Raw genomic sequence first — 21,262 nt, 5'->3', positions numbered from 1 at the left:
AGGTCACAGCACCATGTGTCTTCAGAAGGTGCAGGTGGGGCGAGAATTGGAAACGGTAGAATGCTATTAAGGGCAGTAATAGGAAAAACTACCAAGGATGAACATGCACAGGCTCACAGAAACTCAACAACTTTCCCACAGCAACAAAGTTTATAAGGAGCCAAACAGAAACAGACCCCGTCTTCCTGATCCCCAAGTTTGTTCTCTTCCCACTACATTATGCTAAAACAATGAAAATCAAGATTGAATCTTAAAATAACGTAATTAGACCTGACCTTCTCTAAAGGTGGTATCTGAAAAATATTTACCAAAACAAAGTAAATTGGTTAGTTGGGTTTTTTTTTTCACTTAAAGAAATTCTAAATAATTAACCACAGAAATCCTTAAAATGGTAAGCACTGCCCTTCTAAAATCATTTGACTAACCAAAATTCCACCCACAAACAACTTTTTAGAAACAGAAAATCACATTGGCATAATTCTTCAAGTCTTCCAAAGTACTTTCATGACTGCTATTAAAATATTCTGGCTTTAATGCTGGTAGACTGAGACTCCACTTCTAGTTCTGCCCTTAGTGACCATATGACCTTGGTCAAGTCATTGGTAATATCCTGTTATCTCATACCAGCATGTTGCTCAGGCCATCATGCCACCAGTCAGCAGACAAGGCAAAGAAGCACCTGGAGATTAGATCACAGGGCCAGAGAGTAGTAAATGGGGGCTTAAATCTCGTTCTCCTGAATCTTAATTCAGTGCTTTCACCACATAATCATTATCAAACCATTATCATTTTTACAGTTCCCTTATCTGCAAAATTGAAAGACATCATAGTAGAGCACAGGTGTTGTTTTTTCCTCCCCAAAATCCATCCTCACACTTCTGACAAAACACCCTGAGCTTCCTTTGAGCAACTCACATGACTGACTGGAAGTGACCCATCCTGTGCCAGGCACGAGACTGTGCCCCAGGACTGGCTGATCAGGATGCCACAGCTTCCTGGATACTATGAGTGGTTCAGGGCCAAATATCAGACCCAAACCACACCAGTGAGACTCAATTCTCTGACTCTTGCTAAAATGAGTGGGATCACTTATAAAGACAAGCGTGAAGCTGGTGGTTAGCAGTCGAACAGATCTGCCTGTGAATCAAAACAACAAAATCCAGAGATAAATACAAATAGTCCTGGTGACATTGTGTGAGCCCTGGATCCAGCCTCCCTTGAAGGCAACTTGTAAATTTTCAGTTATTTGAGTCCATAAATTTTCTCTGCTTACACCGTTTTGAGTTTGGATTTCTGCCACTGGCACATCAAAAAAAAAAAAGAAAAATCAGTACAATCAGCACACTTCTACATCACCACTGGGTCCTTATTTCATGGGTTTCTTAGAGGGAAATTTTCTGACAGGCAACTCTGAATCTAATACACATCTAAATTCTTACCTTATTGATATAAGGAAAACTATAAGTGAAATATCAGAATAGAGCCAAGACAAGTGTTACACGCTTAAATGAGTTTGTCAAAGGTCTAATGATTTTTACAAACTATTCATAAAATTAAGACAGCAGGTCTATGAGGTGCCAGGGTGGCTCAGTCAGTTGATTGTCTGACTTCAGCTCAGGTCATGATCTCACAGTTCTTGAGTCTGAGCTCCACATTGAGCCCACTACTGTCAACACAGAGCCCCCTTCAGATCCTCTTTCTATCTCTTTGCCCTCCCCCCACTTGCACTCTCTCAATCAATAACATGGAAAAAAAAAAAAAGACAGCAGGTCTGACATGGCACTGTGCTGCTCCAAAGACAAGAGGTATCCAGTAGGCACCGGTAATAACCACAATTAAGAACATTAATTGCATATCTTCTACCACTTGCCCACGTATAATTCACATTCTAGGTATAATAAACTACCCAACAGTATTTCCACATGATGCCCTACTCACCAACCTATTTTCTGTCACACCCATTGATTTGCCTTTGAGATATGCAAGATATCCCCAGATCAGCAATTCATAGTCCCTACTGAAATTCTTTTCTCAACTTCTATACATTCCTCTCAAATCACTTCTAAAATGAAAAAAGAATTCGATGAATCAAGTTTCAAAATACAGACGTCTTTCCTTCTGTCTGCCATCCTTTTCCCTTCCTATCTGTCCCACAAAATACTACACTCAGTTTTCAAGTATCTTGGATGACACAAAATGGTGGTTTCCACATATGGCTATCCCAGGTTTTAGTTGAGTAACAAATAACCCCAATATCTCAGTACCTCAAATAACCAAAGTTCATTTAACTCAAGTCACATCTTCACTGCAAGTCAGCAGAAATCCTGGATCACTAAAATCCTCTGGAACTTGGGTCCACATGGCAGCCCTTATCTGGGATTGCTAGTTGCTACTGCCAAAAGGAAGGAATTGTAAAGGTTCTTACCCAACAATTACCCAACATGTTGTGGTTTGGAAGCTAGACACATCACTTCCGCTTATAACTCCTCCCTGCTTATAACCCATTCCCTGGCAAACAGAGGGGGTAGAATCAAAAATATCTGGCAAACTGCTCCCTAGCTGCACCTCAGAATCCCAAGGTCCAAGAACTGCTGAGTTATCCAATAGCCAGACTATTGGGTAGGGAATCAGCAACATAAAGGTGTAGAGAGAGAGAAATAAATTTGAAGACAAACTGATATATAATATTCTCAAAGTTCTTAAGGAATTATCCTAAGAAGAGTTAAGAATTTCACAGGACCTCTTTATGATTATAATTTACAAATATCAAATTACCAGTGGAAGGCATACATCACAGACTTCTTGGTGGCTAGGGTCTCTAAAGATTTTACTCTGAGTCAGGGAAGGGCCCTAGCAAATGGAATCTTTGTAGAAGTTTCCAGGAGATTCTGCTGCTCAGCCATTCAGGAAACAAGGATGAAAGAACAGGTATGCAACGAGCTGACCTAAATGTCAATCCTAGCTCTAATCCTGCTGGGATTTAGATCCTCTTCTTTATTTTTTTTGAAGTTTTTTTTTTTTTTTTTTTGAGAGAGAGAGAGAGAACGAACCTGAGTAGGGAAGGGGCAGAGAGAGAGAGAGAGAGAGAGAGAGAGAGAGAGAATCCCAAGCAAGCTCCCTGCTGCCAACACAGAGACTGACACAGGCTCGAACTCTTGAAACCATGAGATCATGACCTGAGCTGAAACCAAGAGTCAGATGTTTAACCGACTGAGCCACCCAGGTGCCCCTAGATCCTCCTCTTTAAAAATCCGAACTTCAGAATGTACTGTACAGTGTAAAAGGACCATTAGATAAGCTGATATATGTTAAAGCACTCAACACAATATCTGATGTGTAAAAGGGTGTATGAATCTCCCTTCTTGGTAGGCCCAGCACCTGTGAGAATATTCAAAAACAGGTGCTCAGTAACTGCAGAGAAAGAAAGGGAGGGAGGGAAATCAACTATCCAAAACATTTAACACATCGGTGATTCAAATATTTCAATTTTAAATCATCGGATATTCAGAAAAACTGCCATGAAGAGTACTAGATGCTGGAGAGGCAAAAAAGAATAGGACATCCTCTCCGACTTTAAGAAGATCCCATTCTTCCACTGTTATGTGCCACTTCAGGTAAAAAAAACCCAAATGTTAAGGAGGGCAAACAACCCCCTCCCAAGCTGTGTCTTCAAGCACCCACACCTAGCATTATGAGTCAGAGACTGGGAATCAATGGCCACGCTAGCCTGGTGGCCTTGTGAGTATTCTCAAGCAAGCATCTCAACTAAGCAGAAATTCAACAACAAACATGCCCATGTGCACCCTAAAGCCAGAAAATGGATTCAGGAATTCAAACTAGATTTTTTAACAATAAAGGGGTGCACCAAGGGGCATTCCAAGACATTCTCCTCAGATAATCAAAATGCCCAGTTAACCAGAATAAGCCATTCTCTGAGCACATCATTAATCCATTTCACTGTATTCTCATTATTTACAAGTTTAAGGTGCCTGGTTTAAAGTAGATACAATTTCAAGGCAAAGATTATTTCATTCCTTTGAGAAACATTATAAAATATGCTATTTATGTAGAAAATAACACAAGCAGGCCCAGGGGTATGAGTTTTTTTTTTCTAACACAAAGCACACATACCTTCCACACAGGAAAAGTTGGTACTGATAGTTTCTTATAGTTTTAGTAGACCAGGTTTCCTTTTATGGTAACATCGGTTGTTGTCTAAAAGAAAGCCACAGATTTATGATGTTTGGCCCTGTACTAAATGAGCTGAAGGGAGATTTATAAAGCAAATAAACAAAGATTTACAGTTCCTTTCACAGAGCAGCTAAAAATTATGGAAAAACTCACTGACCTTTCAAGAGAAGAACTTGGTTGTGTTGACCAGAAATGAAGTGCACCTATGAGGTTTCCAATTAATCCTTTAATTTAAATCCTTTGTCTTTCCCAGTAAATATGGAGGGGGGAGAGGGAGGGGGGCACTAATCTCATTCCCTCTTTTTGTAATGGAACTATCTGTGGCTACGATAAACAGTGTGTCCTATCACACTAAGCATCAGTGATGGTGATAATAATTAGAAAGTGGGAAATTGGTGGGATTAGAAAGTGAAAGGAAATGGAGCCAGTGGAGAAGCAGGAGTAGCTGATTTTGCAGGGTAACCTAGGGAGGAAGATGAGGCAGAGGACCCCTGGGCCTTGGTGGAGGAAGGAGGAGATGACAGTGAGAAGGCAGACAGATCTAGGCCAAGTATTCAACCAGTTTCTTCCAGGAAGTTCTCCACAGGGAGGAACTGGGAAAGGGATCTAGGAAACAGGCAAGCATCTATGACAGGGGACTATTCCTTAGCTGTGTAGCCTAGGATCACAAAACAAGTGTTGTCCAAACTCTTCCCAACCCACTACAAGGAAAGAAATGTAAAAACAGCATTAAAACAAAGCTCATTACATTTATTACATTTCTTTGAAACCTGCTCTCTGCTTTTCTTCTTTTGTTTATGGATACAAATACATCTGAGATGAGGGTTGTGGGCATACCATTTATTAACAGCGTAACCTTGGGCAGGTCAATCATCTTCTTAATAGGAATACAGCAATAATAGTACTTAGCTTGTGTAGGTGAGAAATTTAAGGAAACAACACCTACAAAACGCTTAGCACACTGACTGTCATTGAAGAGGTGCACTATGTTCATCATTTGTCTACCCTAAGGCTGAATTCGGTCCAGAGAAATGACGCAGTTTGGTACAGTAACAGCCGGATGAGGTAGAAGACAACACAGGTTTAAGTACATCTGAGCTTCAATTTGCTCCTGCAGAGCTAAGAACGAAACTTATGGACTTAAAGAGGCCTAACTCCAACACTTAACTAGCCAAGTAACCTCAGGTAAGCCCTTTGACTTTTCCTAGCCTCAGTTCTTCATCTGTAAAATGAAAATATTAGTATTTTTATCAGGGCATGGTATGAAAAACATGACATAGCATGTGAAGTATTTAACATATAAACATATAAAGTGTATGAACAAATAGCAGCAGCCTAATTACTGTGGTTCTTCCATCCCTTTATGCACTCAACAATTACTCATCCAGAAGCTGCTATCTGCTAGAAACTCCACAGGGGAGAAATCAAACAAAGATGGCTGACCTCGTGGAGCCTATGCTCCATGCTAATAAAAGTGCCTTGTGTACTTTAAGTGTTCAACAAACAACATATGTTTCAAGAGAGGACAACAGGAAAAGAGCCATAAACTTGGACTAAGATTTAATTTAACTGGGTTCAATGCCTGGCTGTGGATCCTGGGTGTGCCATTTCACCTCTCTGGATGTCTATCTCCTCGTCCAAAATATTCTAAGAATGAGAATCCCTATCTTATGGGAGCTCATAGGAGATTAAGGAAATAATGTATTTTCAAGCAGTTTATAAACGACAATGCACACACAAGGTTAATGGTCACACATTCAGCATCCTCACACCCAAACTTTAACAAAGGAGGGAAAACATGAGACACTGTTCTCAATCATTATTCACAAAAATTAAATTTATAATGCATAGGTCAGGCAAATTATGAAAGATCAACAGATTTTGTAGAGTTTGCATTAAAGTAAGTTCTACAACTCATACTCATGTTAGAAAATCCTTACATTTTTAAGGTAACTGTCCAGAGATTTCTAGGAATCCCCATATCTGTAAATAGTATTAGAGCCAATAATTATGTAGTAGACACATAGCAACACATTATGTAGTAAACCATTTTCTACAAGGTGTTCCACAAGACACTAGGTTTCTCATGTTAAGAAGATTCCATGTACAGATAAGTTAACAGATGCTAAGTTAAACATTGCTACCTAAGGGCTTTTCAAAACCATTAGATGCAATTTAGGTATCTGGTAGACAACAGGTTCTAAACATATGTTTGAATAAAAAATCATATTTCCATCCCTACTTAGGACAAGTGTAATGAACTTTAAGAATGCTACATTAAAAACTGAAGCATTGGGGCGCCTGGGTGGCGCAGTCGGTTAAGCGTCCGACTTCAGCCAGGTCACGATCTCGCGGTCCGTGAGTTCGAGCCCCGCGTCGGGCTCTGGGCTGATGGCTCGGAGCCTGGAGCCTGTTTCCGATTCTGTGTCTCCCTCTCTCTCTGCCCCTCCCCCTTTCATGCTCTGTCTGTCTCTGTCCCAAAAATAAATAAACGTTGAAAAAAAAATTTAAAAAAAAAAAAAAAAAAAAAAAACTGAAGCATTTAAGTTATCCCCCTAAATTTCACCAAAAGGGATACAATACTCAGGCACCAGGGATTAATAAATACACTAGGTGAGGATGTAGATACCAAATGGCCTGCTTCTGACTCAGTGGGTAGTTTACCGGGTCAGTTACTATGTTTTGTGAACACTGCCTGTATGAAAATGTATTACAAATTATGTTTGAAAATGAAAAACCCAACTAGAACACTATATCTGTATCTGGCTCTATAGATAATAGAGATATATACACATAATAAGGAAAGTCTACTTTTGCATCTATACCAGAACTAATCACACACTAAGTGGTATATTTCAGTTGTGTCTTCACAAAAGGCCAAGCTCTTATTTGAATGCGCACTTAGATGTGTCCAAGCTCTTATTTGACTGGGCACTTAGATGTGTCCAAGAACACTAAAAGAAATGTTTTTTTTTTTTTATCACCTATAAGAATAGCATTAATGAATAACAGTGAATAATTATTCACTACAAACGAATTGCAAATTCATTAAATTGGATTTGGAGAAAAATCCACTTTTTGGAAATAGATGGAGACACCAAGTATGTAGAAAGTCCTAAAGCCACTTTTCTTCTTTAAAATTTAAGAACTTCAAACTTCACATTAAACAGATTCCCTTTAACTATCTATACTCAGAGCAATAAGAGATATTAAAGCCTCAACGTGAAAGTGCCCAATGTCCTTTGGATTCCCAGAAGAATAGCCCAAAAAGGAAGAGCTAACTAAAATTTCCCAGGGATCCTGAGAATTGCTCTTTATCACAGCTTCTCTGCAATTGAGAAAGGATGCTTGGTTTACCCTGCCTGCTGTAAATCCTGATGAGCTGGTGCATCAGCAAGACAAATATATATTAATAGAACATAGTATTTGTGTGTAAGAAATTTGCCATAGACTAGAAATGGAGGAAATGGGACACCTAGTCAGATGTATCCTGGCCAAATAAAAATGTACAACAGGAATCAACTGTAGTTATTTTTTCTCTGCATCACTGCACAGGACTTTGAATTCCTTTTTGTGTCAGGAGGACTGGAGATTAAACCCAGGCTCTGTCATTTACTAGCTGTGTCATATTAGATTTCTTTATTGACCAAGTAGAGACAGGATTAAATAAGTGTAAATACCTGCTCAGCACACTGCCTGGCCCTTTACAAGGTGCTAGAGCTAGAACAGTGAACAAAAGGAAAAGCAATCCCAGCCCTCATTAAGCGTACTTGCTGGTGGTAGGAAGAAGAACGCTCATTTCCATTCTTTCCTCCCAATCTTAAACAAATGCACTTATTACCCTGTTAAACACAAAACAGAAGTTTGCACAATGCTACGAACATTGACAGGTAAACTATAATCTATCTGATACATCCAATTTCTTTAACAAGGCTCAGAAAAGTTCCCATTAGTAGAGTTCTAAGGAGCCAGGTGTCAGTATCAAAAGGCAAAATTCCGCAGCAAGAAAATAAACATCCAGAAATGAATAGGAAGAAGTCCACAAATCTCTATTAGCAGCTCCTTAGAAGTTATTCGCTAAGACTGGGCTTTTGGCAAATCCTTTCAATGGTAAAAGAAGGAAGGGAAGGTTCTTATAAAAAGATGTGCAAGCCCCATTTGAAAGGCATTTTGAGGTGGCTTTTCCCCACTTGGAGAAGAAACAAGATCTCTCTGTGAAATTCTAAATGTCTTAGTGGAAAGAAGACATAGAGCACTGAAGTCTGTTCATGGAATCGTGCCTTCGTTTATCCACTGGTTGATTCAGAAAGTATTCTCTGTGCATCTACTTCCTATGTTCCAGGCCCCGGGATGCATCTTGAGCATACAAAGATGAATCAGACACAGGCCTGACCTTTGAGTAGCTCTTAACCTAGAAAAATATGTTGAAAAAGTGACTAAAATCCTGTGTGATGAGCACTCTAATAAAGGTTTGAACAGAGTGGCATCAGAGCCCAGAGGAGGAAACCACAAACCCAGCCATTAGAGTTTGATGTGGTATAAACACAATAACCAGAGAATTGATTCTAAATTCCCTTTTTGTGTAATATCCAATCTGCCCCTCACATCCAATCAACCAACCAATCCTGTTGATTTCACCTCCTGCCTCTTCCCACCTCCATTTTCACCATGATCTCTTGCATAAGTTAGAGCAACAGACTGACGACTGGAACTCCTGCTTTACATGCCGGCCTCCACTGCAGCTGGAATGATTTTCCAGAAATATCTATTCCATCTTATCACATCTCTTCCAAACTCTTCAACTTCCCATTGCTGCTAGAGTAGCATCCAAACTTCGTCACGTCTATAAGGCCTCCTAACTCTGCACTTACCACTCTCCATCTCCCACCCTGGGTTACAGAAAAACTAAACATTCCATTGCTTTCTGGCACCTCCAGGTCTACATAGATGCTGTTCTCAACTCTGGCAATGATCTCCTTCTCACCCTCCCCCAAGGTCCGAGAACTCCATCACACCCTATGTTCTCAACTCGAGTCTCCCATAGCATCCTGTGCTTCCCAATCACATAGTCATGATCCTTTGTAGTCATTGTTTTCCCGGTCTTTCAAGATCCCTTTGAGGGCCTCTTTTGCCCTAATTCTAGGCATTAGCCTTCTCCTTCCTCCCTACTCACTGACACACATCCTGAACCATTTAGGACTTAATTATGTGTGATGGAACATTTATTAAAACCTGTTTTACACTAAATCCTTAGACTTCTTACTCACTTGAGTTCTTGTATCAATTCTTAAAAGACCCTATTAAGTATTAACACCTTGATTTTACAAAGGGGAAAAGCAGAGAGATTGATATTCACAAAATGGGAGAGCCAGAATTTCTAACCCAAGTGCACCAAAACTAAGCTGAATCTTTCCACTGTATCTCCGCTATTTTTCCCTAATTATTTGGAGCATACAATTGTTTGCCCAGACAAGCTTCATCAAGAAGCAGAAGCCACAGCAGGCACTATGCCAGCCACCAAAGCAAGGACACAATAAAAGCTTCCTAAGTTGAATTCTTCTCAATCCTATCTAGATATTAGGCATCTTAGAGATAACTCAAGGTTTTTTGTTTTTTTTAACTTACCAATTTTTTTTTAAATAACCATTTTTATCCCTAAAAAATGAGCAGGGACTTCACTTTTTTCTCTTCCTTTTTTTTGCTACATAAAAATGCTAAGTACTATACATAAAATATATGCATGTCTTTCAAGGAGACACTTAAAATCCTAAAATCTTCTAACAGTGAGCCAAAAGATGATTCAGGGTGATTTCTTAAAGTGAAAATACATCATTGGAAAATAACATAAGGCCATCCTCATAGGCTTGGCCTCTGGGTACCACCCAGCCCCTCTGACAAATTCTCCAAAGAACAAAGCAAGAACGATTCATCTGGGAAAATGCCAGGCACCAGAGCTCTCAGAAGGAAGTCATGGTCAAGAATCAAACATAACATATTGGGAAGATTTGGGGAAAGGCACCAAGCAAGGCCAAACAACCATATCTTGATTATTTCAATGATGAGTATTCTCCTCAGTAGCCACTGTGGCCAAGGCGGAGAACACATGAAGATACCAATTATTCAAGCAGTGTTGCCTAATCTGGCTCCATGACTCCAGCATCTCCACAATGTGGCCTCTCTATATGGCTATGAATAGAACTTTCCTAACATACCAATCCAATAATGTCATCCAACCAGAGACCCTCCACTGGATATTCTGTAGCTTATACTAGTGATTTCTGGTTTTGATCATGCCTCCACATAGATAACAGTTTGGGAACATGTACCTCCTATATGAAAATATGTGTCTATTTTACACATGTATTATACTAATATGTACATTATAAATCTTACACCAAAGTGAAAATTAAAAGACTAAGATGAAATTAAAGTCCCAGGGGCACCTGGGTGGCTTAGTCAGTTAAGCATTTGACTCTTGATTTCAGCTCAGGTCATGATCTCAGTTGTGAGATCAAGCCCCACATCAGGCTCTGTGCTGGGCATAGAGCCTTTTTGGGATCCTCTCTCCCCCTCTTCAGCTCGCATGCACACACTCTCTCTCTTAAAAATAAACATAAAAAACTTTTTTTAATTAAAGCTCCAATGTTTTTTCCATATCTCAATAGATCCAGTTTTCTACCTGTTGTGATGCCTGCATCCTATATGGATGCACACCAGCCTACAGGATAAAACTGAAACTCCTTAGCATGCCTACACTACTCTTTACCTTTTGCCATCAGCCAGATCTTTTTCTCATCTCCTACCAAGCTCTTTATGTTCTAACCATGCCAAACTTTGCATGTTGTACTTTTATATATGCTAATCTCTGTGCTGAGGATGGCCTTCCCTCATATTTCCTCCTAAAAAACTGGACTTAGCTCAAATACCCCCTCCACTGGGCACCCTGTGCAGATTCTAGTTGGCAGAATGCATTACTCCTACTACTGTGCTCCTAACACCCAATTCAATTCCTAAGATAAAACAAATCCTACTGTATTTTCATTATCTGATAACAAGGCTCTCTTTGCCTTTAAACGATAACTTCCTTGAGGAAATGAACTATGATTTAATCATCCTTGAGTTCCCAGGGCCCAATATACAACCCAGTGACAGTAGGTGCTTAATATTTGCTGAAAGCATGAGACAAGACTCTAGATCTGCCTCTTCCCTATGCCCTTGATAGGGACACTCTGTACAACATTTAAGACTTCATACTGTGTAATTCTAGCAGGTGCCATTCACCCAGAACACTGCATGTATCCTCACTTCCATGAAGTCCATAATGACTAGCAGAGGGTTAAACATAAAACAATAGCTCAATATACACATTGGAGATGTATTAGTCAGGATTCTCCAAAGAAACAAAACCAACAGGAGATAGATAGATGATAGATAGATAGATAGATAGATAGATAATCAATACAGACTGACTGACAAATATACACTCAGGACATTTATTATAGGTGTTGTCTCATATCATTATGGAGACCCAAAATCTGCTACCTATGAGCTGGAAAACTAGTAAAGTGGATAATATAACTCAGTCCAAATCCAAAGGCCTAAGGACCAGGAAGCTGCCTATGTGAGCCCAGAGTCTAAAAGCCTGAGAACCAGGAGCTCCAATGTCCCTTTGGAGAAAAAGATAGATGTCATACCTCAAGAAGAGCAAGAAGGAATTTAGCCTTCCTTTGCTTTATTGTTCCATTCAGACCCTGAATGGATTGAATGATTCTGACCCACAATGGTGAGGGCGGATCTCTCTATTCAGTCTACTCAACCAAATGTTCATCTCTTCCAGTATGCAGGAAAAATGTTTTACCAGCTATCTGGGCATCCTTTAGCCCAGTCATGAGGATACAAAAAATTAACCATCACAGTTTGATAGATATTCAGAGTGTGTGTGTATGTATCTCAACCCTAGATAGCTGAATACCAAGTACTAGCCCAATTACTGTCAATGCTGAAAATATTTATAGTAACGATTATATAATGTGTAATTATATAATTACCATAAATAATGTTACAGTACATAGCTATACTGCCTTAGCCTTTACAAAATGCTCTCATATTCAGTCTCTTATTTAACATTCACAGCCAAATGGTACTATATAAGTCTTGTTTAAAGTCCTGTTTGCACTTTGAGAAAAATCAAGACACAGAAGAACTGAGTGACTTTCCAAGGTCACCCAAGTGATTAAGTGGTAGAGCCAGGATCAATCAAGATCTCCTTATCCTTAGAGTTCAATGTTCTTTCACTACATCACTGTCCTGAGAGTTGTCAAGAAAAAAAGGAGGGAGGGAAAATGCTAGAAAGGAGGAATATTTAAGGATAGCAGACTACCAAGGCAAACACCCAGGCAGGGACAATCTGTTTAGTGCCCATGCCTAAAAGTGCTCTCTTCCACATCCACATTGGTTTGATTTTTCATTTCCTTTTGCTATGCTATTTGAAATTTAACTGTTTGGGGATTTTCTTAATTAATAAGCAACCTCTTTAAAGAATACATTTACCTCTGGGAACATTATGTGGACATCAATCTTTTATAAATGTGTATAAGCCTGTTCCATGAATTGCTTTCCTTCTAGCATAAAACCCAGAACTCTAGCATGTGAGAGGCTGTGAATTTTCTATGGAAGTATGGGTCACTTTGGCATATAGGGTAACCTGGGGACAGAACAAATCCAGATGATGTGATACAATGAAAGCCACAGGGAGGCCTGGTGATAATGCAAACAACAAAGTACAAGTGACAGTTTAGTTAAATCCTATCCAGTTTCCAAGTAAGCAAGTTTTAATACAATCAATTGAAGCCAGAAGTCCATTTGGTGGGACACAGGCAATAAAAAGTAAAAAACATAAAAATAATGGCGGGAGATGTTTTCATCGAGAAACTGTGGCAAGACTGTAAAACCATTCACCAAAACAAATTCTTTATCCTCCTGGGCACAGAGCTAGACAACATTTACAAGCCTCTCTTCCAGTTAGGTATAGCCAGTGGCTAAGCTCTGGCCAGTGGAATGTGGCCAGCAGACTCTATAAAAACCTCACACTCATCACCTGCTAATCCCTTTCCCCTTCCATGGCAACTTTGGAAGCCACATATTATACATCCTAGAGCAAAAGAGGACAACAGCCTGGGTCCCAGAATCCCAAGTATGAGGAAATCTACCTGCTAACCAGGAACATCCATCTGAAAGAAAATGAAAGTTTCTATTGGGTTAAGCCACAAGAAATTTTTCTGTAATTTTTAAAATGTATTTGTACTGAGGTATAATTGACATATAACACGGTATTAGTTTCAGGTGTACAAAATGATTTGATGTTTGTGTATACTGCATACTGATCACAAGATATATAGCCAACATCCATCATCATAGTTACAATTTTTTTCTGTGTGATGAGAACTTTTAAGATCTTCTGTCTTGGCAACTTTCAAATATGGGATACAGTATTAGTAACATAGGCACCACGTTGGACATTATATTCCATGATTTATTTTACCACTGGAAATTTGTACCTTTTGACCCCGCTTCACCCCTTGGATCCTCCACCCATTCCCCATGCCCAGCAACCACCAATCTGTGTTTATGAGCTCAGTTTATTTTGTTTTTTCTAGATTGCATCTATAAGTGAGATGATACACTGTGTGTCTCTGTATGACTTATTTCACTCAGTATAGTTCCCTCAAGGTCCATCCACATTGTCACAAAGAGCAAGACATTTTTATGGTTGAATTCCATTGTATGTATGTACATTTTCCTTACCCATCCATCCCATCAGTGGATACTTTTATTTTCATACCTTGGCTATAGGAGACAATGCTGCAATGAACAATAGGGTGCATAAGTTTTTCAAATTAGTATTTTCATTTTCTTCAAATACCCAAAAATGGAATTGCTAGATCATACTGTAGTTCTCTTTTTAATTTTTTGAGGAACCTCCATATTGTTTTCCAAAGTAGCTACACCAATTTGCATTACCACCAATAGGGCACAAAAGTTCCCTTTTCATCACATCCTCACCAACACTTGTTACTGCTTGTCTTTTTGATAACAGCCATTCTATCAAGTATGAGGTGAGAGCTCATTGTGGTTTTGATTTGCATTTACATGTTGCTTAGTGATGTTAGCATCTCTTCATATGCCTCTTGCCATGCGTATGCCTTCCTTGAAAAAACATCTATTCAGATCCTCTGCCCATTTTTTAATTGGACTGTTTGGTGATTTTTTTTGCCAAAAAAAGTGACCAAAATTATTGTGAAAACTGACTCTCCTGTCAGTCTTCTTTACACGGACTCAAATGAGCAGACGGCATTTCAGCATTAAATGCAACTGAATGTTAGCAAAATGAGCAGACTCTGCACTCTAAAAAGAAGCCCTTACCATACTAAGACAACAACTCTCATACAAGAAAGAAAGCAGTGTCACAGATACAGAAAGGCAAGCATCAGCTTGAGATTTCTATCCCTTCATAAATTTAAAACATTGTTCTGTGTCTTCAATGTACTATGTACTTTTCCAGGTGCTAGAGACACAATGAATAAGATAAAACTGCTACCATCACACATGTTATATTCGAAGGAGAAAACATCACCCACCTTTAAGCAGGAAAACACCACAATTTTAGACAACAAGTGCAATGAAGGAAATAAAATGCTACAGAGAGTAGCTAAGAATAGTAACAGAGCTAACTTGGTGAGAATGGTTAGGAGAGGCCTTTCTAATGTGGTGACATTTGAGCTACAACTTAAATGATCACTAGAAAGCAAATTAGGGAAGATGTGGGTGAAGAGTATCCCAGGCTGAGGAAAGAATGATTTTATCGCACAAGCCTGTTCAAGGAACACAAAGAATTATGGTGTGATGAGAGAAGAGTGGGCGTCAGAAAGAGTGGTAGGAGATGAAGACAGAAGTAGGTAGGTTCTGGTTCACATACAGCCTGACATAGGACCTAACTGGGATATTATTCTAAGAGGCGAGAGAACCATTAGACCATTGTCGACAATGAGAAGAATGTGATTTACATGTTATTTCCTTTTTTAATGTTTGTTTATTTTTGAGAGAGAGCAGAGACAGCATGAGTGGGGTATGGGCAGAGAGCGAAGGAGACACAGAATCTGAAGCAGGCTCCAGGCTCTGAGCTGACAGCAGCACAGAGCCTGATGCAGGGCTCGAACCCATGAACTGTGAGATCATGACCTGAGCTCAAGGTAGACGCTAAGGGACAGAGCCACCCCAGCGCCCTTGACTTACATTTTAAAAAGCCCAATCTGATCAATGTTTGGAGAATGGATTCCAACAGACAAGACACCATCACAATCACTAGCCAAGAGATAAAGGAGGCTTGGACTGGAGTCATAGCAAGACATGGGTGAACTTGGGACTCATTTTGGAGGGAATACCAGTAAGACTTCCTGACATAGCAGATATTGGGTGTGAGGGGAAGAATGGGACTAAGAACTTCTACACTTTGTGAATGGATCAAGTCTGTGGATGGAAGTGCCATTAATGGAGATTAGGAGAACACAGTCCTCTGTTCTCAGCATCCTGAACTCAGCAGAGCTTTGTAGTATAACACTTCAGGGGCATAATGAGTTAGCTAGGCTACAATGAGCTAGCCTGGAAACCTCATCAACACTTACAACACTTTTACCATAAAGAAATAACTAAAAATTCCAAACAATATCCTACAAATGATCTTTTGAAACAAGGTTTGAAGAAACAAAATAGTGCCACTTTAACATTAGTCCTGACGACTGTTCCACTTGGATTATCTGGGGCTCCTTCCTGAGCCCCAGAGCTTAACAATTAACCCAGTGGTTTAACCCAAATGCAGTAACCAAGATTTGGATTTGGGCTTTTTCTTTTCTTTAATAATTCCAAGAAGAGAGTTAGGGGGGAAAGATGGTTGGTAAAAAGCAGCAAGAGCTCAAGAGGGTGGGAGAGAAGAAGCTGATGCCTTTCATCAATACCCTTGACAAAGCAGCAGAGACAAAATCAACACCAGGAATAAGGCTCATCTCTATCTGGTGCTGGGAAGAAGGTGACACATGGGTTATTATGAGCAAAGCAAAGGCCAGATAGAGATCACAGTCTTGGAAAGATAGGGCATGGGGCATGGGGTTGACAGATAACTAGGTACCGGAAGATCTATTAGTCATGTAGGCTAAATGGGGGTAAAAAGGATACTTCAGGGTATTCTTATTTCAAGCATTCTGAATCCCTGGAAATAAACAGGAGCTGGAGCTTAGAGTTAAGATTCTATTAACATGAATACTCAACAGAGCCTTATGATCCTTATGCTGTCCAAAGCAGGACTTCAGGAGACTGAAGCCCAGATTCAAGTATAAATTGGGCTACATGTATCAAGAAGCTCATGCATTTTATAACAATCAAAACAACAAGAGTTACCTGATTAATCCTTGCATAATTAGAAGTATAATTAAGCAACTAGATGTTCTCCCATGCAGTCTCTTCATCAAGAGTTTACAGCATCTTGTTTCTATGGAATTGCATACATACTAGCCTCTGCATCCAATAAATATGTACCACCTTAGCTATTCTGAAATCATCTCATTTGACCACTGACCTTTCTGCCACTGTACCAGCCTCTTAACACTTTATCACTCCTAGTTACGCAAAAGAAGTTTTCAATCACCTTGCTTATCAGTTGCTGTGTTTCAGACATTTCAGTACTTTTGTTACATGAAATTGTTAAATTCATACCCATATAGGTTATTTTGTTCTACAACATTTTCTTGAATACAATCCCACTCATGTTTAAAAAAAAAGGATTTTATCATTATAAATGTTTCATACCCCTCCGTCAACAATACACTGTGGACAGAACTGATAAAATCTAATCCTTCCATCTAAAAACACTCTCCCACAAGATGTAACGACAGAAGCCCACTTTCACAAAGTATTGGCCTCAGTGAGTAGACACTCTTCAAATCCTAAGATCTTCATAAGTGTTAATGATGTAAGTTAACGACGATCATAATGGTATCTGTTGTGATCCATTAAATGTTTAGTGGATACCAGACAATTTGCTAAGTTTCTGACATGCACTGTTTCATTATGGTAATTGGGAAATCCAATTTCCCATATTGGAATCAGCCATAACAAAGCACTAATTTACAACTTGTGGTCTGCAAAAAGTCTATTGTGTGGCAGCATAGCCAGAACAGACTATTAATGATCCACTCCATTGGCACTTTTTCCAGTAATCTTCAATGCTTGTTCCATTAAAAAAAAAAAATTGCTTTCAGTCATGGGCACTGAGCTAGAGGTATCTTTCTGAAACCACAAAACTTCTATCAAATAATTCAGGCAGGGTAAGGTAGACTTTGGCTAAGTTATGCAAAAGCAATTGCACCCTCAGATAATTACACCTTCCAACATTTCAGTGATTTACACAATTATTTCTCCTTCATGCCACATGTCCATCACCTGTCAGTTGTCCCCCTGCTCCTTGTCCTCTTCATTCTGGAACTGCAGCCCTGCGCTGGCATACTGCCAATTTTGTGTTACAGAGGGAAGAGAATGAGGTGGAACCCTACAATAGCTCTTAAAGCTTCTACCCTGAAATACAGGTCACACCCACCGATATTTCATTGGCTCAAGGAGGCAGCTAATATTTTAAACAAAAATACAACATTGAAATGGGATGGGGGGAGGGAAGGTAGGGAGTAGAAGCAAGTTGAGTATTATCTTTACTTCATTTCTCTGAGTATGAGTGTCTGGCACTTGTACAACATAGTTAAATATGGTCAATGCTGCCGCTTTCTTCACAGATTTAAGTCTCAAAGAGTACAATATACATAAAAGAAGTCTGAAAAATTCAGAGTAGTCTGTAAGTAGAAGTTACTGTGACTTAATGCTAATTGTAGTACTTCCCATCCCTGGCAGACGGCATGATGTATATGACATCACATTGTCCTTTTCTTTTTCTAAATAACTTTTACTCCAGCAAGAAAACGTTAATGAGACTATTCATACAGACTCTAAACTCAAGAAGATTATGAGTAGACCTCCAATGGCTATACTTTCCTCAGAAACTGCCTCTAATTTAAGCCAATGTATCAGAAACTATTTAAGACCAACTCAGTGAAAATGTCATCGCAGAGATCAAACACCTCAGCAGACCAGATACATAAAACACCAAAATCCAACTAAAACTATCTTCAAAATGGGGAATGTTGGTGCTGAGTTGGACGAGGCAAAATGAAATGATCTCCTGTGAATTGTATCAGAGCTGACAAAAGGTCTTATTATCCTCCATTGATTGGCTAAGAATTCCGGTATCTTTATGGCAGTTTCTCCGGCAACCTCTATAGAGCAGGAGTCTTTAATACTGTATCTCTGCTACTACCCAAGGAAGTTAAGAAAATTGAAAGCCTTTTGTGCTTCTTTTTCCACTGAGAGCCTTGAATGGGCTTTTCAAGATAGCCTGGACAATGTGTGTAATATTTTGTTTTAATTTGCAAGGCAGTCTTGTTCGTTGTGGTTTGTACCACGGGTCATTTTCACTCCATTTACTCAGAGTAAAAAAATAACTTGCCTGAGGCAGTTCAAAAGTATCTACCTCTCTCTAGACTATGGCAAGACAACGAACTCAGCCTGAGAGTCCCTGGTACCCAGGTGGGCACTTGGCGACCTCTAATCTTGTCCATCAGACCATCGCAGACCATCTGAGGACAGAGCTGGGAAAATGACCATAAACTGCATTTAACCATAAAACAATGGGATAGGCATTGCTTTTTGCCCACTGAAAACCACTCTCTTCCTCTCACTGCCACAGTCCTAAGTGGTTCAGGTAAAGGGCAAAGATCATTTGGTTTCAGGGAAGGAAAACCCCTACCCCAGCTCCCAAGAATTGAATACAACCCAAACCAGTAACAGCCCTCTCATTCTCCTTGCCCAAAAGTTGGTCTAGGGTTGAAGAAGATGTAACCCAGGTCTGAAAAATAGGAGAGTGGAAATCTGCATGTGGGCAGGGACAGGGGGTTACAGGGAATCTTCCAGGAAGGACTTTCCTTAAACACAAAAAACAGAACTTCACACAGAGAAGGTTTGTAACCCATTCATTCCCCTTCCTTCTTTGCTTGCTTGTGACACTGGTATTAGGACACTATGGCTAGGGCCATGGCAGTCATCAGCCACCGGAGGAAAATAAGCCCCTAGCCCAATGTGCTGAAGATGGCAGGATGGAATGAGAAATGGGCTTCTGCTCTAAATGTTGATATTCACTCTACTTTGTTCTCAGGTCCTCCCATCCAGATGAGTTCTACTCTTATCCCATACATGGACTCTAATGTTTGGTCATTTCTTCTTGGGGCTCTCATCCTCTCCATGTACAAGCCTGCTGGGACATGTAGAAAGTCTCCACAGCAAGAGAGAAAGGACTGAAGCTTTAGCACATCACCATTACCAAAGGTAGCACCGCAGTGCACTGTGGCCCAAAGCCAGGTACATACACTAGGCTAAAAAGAAGTATGTCCAAGAAAACAGTGATGAGACCTAAAATCACTTACTGACAAATAAGGCCTCTCACACAAAGGGCAGATTTACTATCACAAATGGCTACTCATGGAGTTTATTCTATGCAATTAAAAATGGCATTGATGAGGAATGAATCAGAGTCCCAAACAGCTTGCCCAGCAGTAATTTTCTCCCATATTCTGCTAGCTCTCGATAGCTAAGGGGAGCCAGGAGTGGTAGGTGTACTGGTTCTGCCAGTGGGAGGATCAAGATTCAAATGATTTTGAGTTTCCTCTGTCATTATTATAATTATTCATAGTCTATCCCCACAGATAACAGAAGGGGACAGTAAAATTTTTAGAACATTACCTGCTTTGTAGGATTTTCCATGGAAACTGAGGGGGAGAATGTTCAAATTTTAAAGTTCTGAAATTAATTTTCTGACCAAAAAATAAAAAAACAGCTTAAGATTAAAAAAAATAAATATTAATATGAAGTACTGACGTTATCAGTCCTCTTCCTCAAAACTGACAAATGAGTACCAGGATATTGAAGGATAGATGAAAAAGGATTCATAAAGCAAAGGGGAAACTTCATCCTCCCAAATGGCATGTTTCTCTAATCAAGTTCAAATCAATAAAAGTAAGCAAAGGTGGAAAGAAAGATATAAAGGAGAAAGGGAAAAGACCTGTTGGTTATACTGTACCGTTAATGAGAACCAAAGCAGTAATGGACAAAGTCTTTTAGAAGAGATCAAAACCAAAGGCCACCCACCAGGTACTGAGCACCAGCGAGCATTACACACATTTTCTTAACAACTCAAGAGGTTTAATCAAAGCCAAGAAATTAAGCAGAGATCACTGATACAAATGGAATGGAAAAAACCATTTTCATCATGAATCATCTTTACCTTGAGAATACGTGAGCCAGTGGAGAAACAAACCAATTAGAAGAGCAAGACCAAGGATTTACAGCATTCATTCCATTCAAGACCTCTACCTTCCCAATTAACAGAGCTCAAGGTTCAATACATTGTTAGTGAATTGGACAGGAATGATTGGGTCCAACCAAGACACAGAAACAGCTTCGCCACCACTTTGCCCATTAGAACTTCTCAAACTGATGAGACCGAGCCAGCTAGAACCTGAGAAATGGATGGGCTGGGATACTAGGGGATTACACAGGAGCAAGAGTATGCATTGCTCACCACCATCAAGGTGGAATGCTAAGCCTGGAAAGAGGCATTCACATAGAGTTGTTCTGCTCTCTAGAGTGGAATTGGGGATCACTGATGCTTGAAGCCACTAACCCCTGTAATGGCATCCATCCAAGTGCCAAAGTTACGAGTTCATCTGTCACTGTGACTTTTAGTATAGTTTATGAATTAGCAACCCATGAATCAGTCATTTAGAAACCCAATTGAAAAAAAAACTTCTGACCTTGGCAGGTGAAGAAAAAGGCAGTCAAGTATAAGCTAGTATCAAAGCATTCAAAAAGAGGACCCACCCTATAACCTTCAGCTGAACTTGGAAATACTAATTCACTCAAA

General features: G+C 39.7%; 1 protein-coding gene across 5 annotated transcripts in view; it reads right to left on the bottom strand.

Moving 5' to 3' along the window:
• Positions 1–21,262, bottom strand: part of NELL1 (neural EGFL like 1) — an 883,212-nt gene that overhangs the window by 627,359 nt on the left and 234,591 nt on the right. The gene's annotated exons all lie outside the window — the stretch shown is intronic.

This window comes from Felis catus, chromosome D1, assembly GCF_018350175.1.
Source record: "Felis catus isolate Fca126 chromosome D1, F.catus_Fca126_mat1.0, whole genome shotgun sequence".
In the NCBI taxonomy this organism is placed as follows: domain Eukaryota; kingdom Metazoa; phylum Chordata; class Mammalia; order Carnivora; family Felidae; genus Felis; species Felis catus.
Note: the sequence above shows the minus strand (reverse complement) of the source record. Positions and strands in the feature narration are given on the sequence as shown.